The sequence below is a fragment of the Oryzias latipes genome, chromosome 4 (genome assembly GCF_002234675.1).
Source record: "Oryzias latipes chromosome 4, ASM223467v1".
In the NCBI taxonomy this organism is placed as follows: domain Eukaryota; kingdom Metazoa; phylum Chordata; class Actinopteri; order Beloniformes; family Adrianichthyidae; genus Oryzias; species Oryzias latipes.
Genome location: NC_019862.2, coordinates 5,292,340 through 5,296,066, shown reverse-complemented (window position 1 = coordinate 5,296,066; position 3,727 = coordinate 5,292,340).

The following is a 3,727-nucleotide window of genomic DNA, read 5'->3' as shown; positions in this document are numbered from 1 at the left end:
TGCTCCAACACCATTACACTCAACACCGGTGTACCACAGGGCTGCGTGCTGAGCCCCTTTCTCTACTCCGTCTTCACTTACGACTGCAGACCGATGTATGGATCTAACACCATCATTAAGTTTGCAGACGACACTACGGTGATAGGTCTCATCACCAACAATGATGAGACTACCTACAGGGAGGAGATCCAGCATCTGACCACTTGGTGCACAGACAATAATCTGCTCCTTAACACCAACAAGACCAAGGAGCTCATTGTGGACTTGAGAAGGGAGAAAAAAGGCTCACATGATCCCATCTACATTAACAAGATGGTAGTTGAGCATGTTTCATCCTTCAAGTTCCTGGGTACTCACATTTCAGAGGATCTGTCCTGGACCACCAACATCTCCAGCCTGATCAAGAAGGCTCACCAGCGCCTGTTCTTCTTTAGGACACTCAAGAAAAACGGGCTCGCCTCTGCCATCCTGGTGAACTTCTACTGCTGCGCAATAGAGAGCATCTTAACCAATTGTGTCACAGTTTGGTACAGGAGCTGCTCTGCTGTGGAGCGTAAGGCATTGCAGCGGGTGGTGAAAATTGTCTCCGTTGGGCGCACAGTATCCTAAAGGACTCCTCTCACCCTGCGCACAAACTGTTTTCTTTCCTGCCGTCAGGCAGACGTCTCAGGTTCCCCCGGACTCGAAACAGTAGACTGAGGAACAGTTTCTTTCCGAGAGCTGTCTCCTTATTGAACTCTGCCACCCACTGACCTTTTAACTTTTTTATCCAGCACAATATTAAATTCAGTATTACCTGCCAATTTTGAAGTTAATTATTAATAACCTGTACATTTTTTTAAATAATTAAATATGCACTGTCACCTTTATCCTAGACTTGCTGCTACTGCACTTCTGGTTAGACATAAACTGTATTTCGTTGCCTTGTACTTGTACATGTGTAATGACAATAAAGTTGAATCTAAATCTAAATCTAAATCTAAATCTTGTAATTGAGAACGGCTTCAATTTGTAGAATGTATCCCAGAAAGGGGATGGTGGAAACATGAAACTCACACTTCTCAGCTTTGATAAAAAGTCTATTCTCTAACAGATGTTCCAGAACCTGACGGACATGAATCTTATGTTGGTCTGGATCAGGGGAATAAATGGCAATGTCATCCAGATATACAAAGATGAAGTGGTTTAAAAAATCCCGGAGAACATCGTTGACTAAACGTTGAAAAATGGCTGGCACGTTGGTTAGCCCAAAGGGCATGACCAGGCATTCAAAATGTCCTTGTGGAGTGTTAAATGCGGTTTTCCATTCGTCGCCTTCTTTGATACGGATAAGTTGGTAAGCATTACGTAAATCTAGGGAAAAAACGTTGGCCCCTTGGACAGAATCAAAAACGGAGTTTCGTAACGGCAAGGAGTATTTATCTTTTATGGTTATTTGATTGAGTTCCCGATAGTCCACACACAGACGTAGTGTCGTCTTTTTTCTCGACAAAGAAAAAAACGTCCCCGACTGGAGAGGAAGAGGGACAGATATGACCATTAGCGAGAGTTTCCTGAAGGTACTTTTCCATAACCTGTTTTTCGGGGAACAGACAGATTAATGAGTCTGCCCTTAGGTAAACTAGCCCCTGCCAGAAGGTCGATGGAACAGTCGTAGGGTCTATGAGGTGGTAAAGAACTGGCTTTGGTTTTACTAAAAACAGCTTGAAGGTCGTGATAATCTACCAGAGCTTGCAATTCGTGAACTTCCGTCTGTAATTTTAATTTGACAGGAAGGTACAAGAAATTCTTGTTGGAAGAGTTCATTTCCTTACCCCCCCCGCACCCTGTCATCTAGCGGGGGGTTCTGCAGTTTAAACGAAGTGGACATTGTGAGAGGAAGTGTTCCTTGTTTCCGCAGTAGAAGCAAGCCCGTTCTCCCCTCCTCTTCTGATGTTCCTCAGGGGAAAGGTTGGAGTGTCCGATCTGCATGGGTTCTTCCGGAACCTTCCGAGAAATGTCCTGCACTGACGTAGAGGGAAGAAGATTAGGCGAGGTTGAACAATCTTTGAAGATGGGTGGTGGCTTACCTTATGTAAACAACTTTGCCGCCTGTCGTTCCTTTAAGCGTGCATGTGAACGAAGAGCTGCAGTGATTAGTTCTTCGAAGGGCTGGGCTTCTGGTTGGGAGCATAGGTGATCCTTGATGGTTTCGCTTGGAGATTTATAGAAGATCCCTTTAAGTGCTTTTTCTGGCCAACCAGGTTCCACAGCCAGGATGCATAAGTCTATTACATGATCACTTACTGAGCGGTTGTGTTGTTTTAAGCTCAGTAATGTCTGTGTGGCTTCATCCTCACGACGTAGTTGATCGAAAACCAGTTTAAATTCCTCAAGAAATTTGTTAAATGGTAGGTGGGAAATGGGGTTTGAAGTTAAGTAAGCCTGAGCCCATTGCATACCTTTGTTTTGAAGAGAATTTACAATAAGAGTTATCTTGCTGTTATCTGACTGATAATATTTATTTGTTTGTTGAAATATCAGTTGGCAGTGTAACAAAAAGCCTCCACAGTTCTCCACTTCCCCGTGGAATGTTTCCAGTTGTAAATGGAAGTTTTCTTTTTTTTTTTTTTTTTAACTTGTCCTGTCCAACAGCTGGGCAGACAGATGAGAGCTGAGGGCCTCTTGTGTTGGACATATTTTACTTTAACAAGAGGGGTTATTAATCTTCACACAAACCAGATGTATGTCTGAATAAAACCCTTCTGTAATTGAGGCCAAACTTTATTAATTTCAATCATGTTTGAGAATCTTTGGTGTTGGACCGGACGGAAAAGGAAAGAGGGGAAGAAGAGAGAGGGACGTTAGAGAGAGGGGGGGGGTAGGAGGGTGATAATAGGAGGGGAAGGGGGGTAAGACCATGAAGCAGCATAAAGCAACAAGTTTACTGGTTGTTAATCATTATGGTAAGGTTCAAATGTAGTACAAAAGGGGCGGGGCCTGTCCACACACACACTCAAATGTTATAAACACACCTGCTAGCTGCAAAAATGTCCACCTGTCGACATGTACACAAAACAGATAGTGTTCACACGCATACTTATGCCTTAAAACCAACTAGTGGTGGAACGTGAAAAGAAGGAGGGAGAGTGCCCAGCCATCCCCACCCCAAGACCCCCACCGCAGCAGCAGCGGCAGCCGGAATCCCCCCAACGCCACACGGGAACAGGCAGGGAACAACCGCCCCCGGGCGACCAAGCCCGCCACCCAGGCCAGGGCCAGCAGGACCGCCGCAAGGCCCCCAGAGCCAGAGAGCAGGGAGGCACGGAGGGAAAGAGAGCGCCGCCGCGCCGGGAGAGCCCAACGCAGGGCCCCACCGGAGAAGGATGCCCACAGCCCCAGACGAGCACCCCACCACCACCCAGGAGTTCCGGGCATCCCCCCGCCCCAACCCCAGGTACGAGCCAGGACCCCCCAAGGGAGACCCGCTCCGCACTCCAGGCAGCCATCCGCCCGGCCCACGGTTGGTCCAGGGAGGAGCAAGGCAGGGGCCCGCCGCCCCCGCCCAGGAGGGGGGAACCCCGGGGAAAAAAGAGGGCCCACAAGGGGTGTTGTAAATATGGCCCGACCAGGCTCGGCCACAGTTGGAAATTTGGCGGGGCCCAGCGCTCAGGAGCAAGGGCCAGAACCCACCCCCCAGGGACACAAACACCCCCGGCTCAGATGTAATGTGAACCCCCCCACCGCG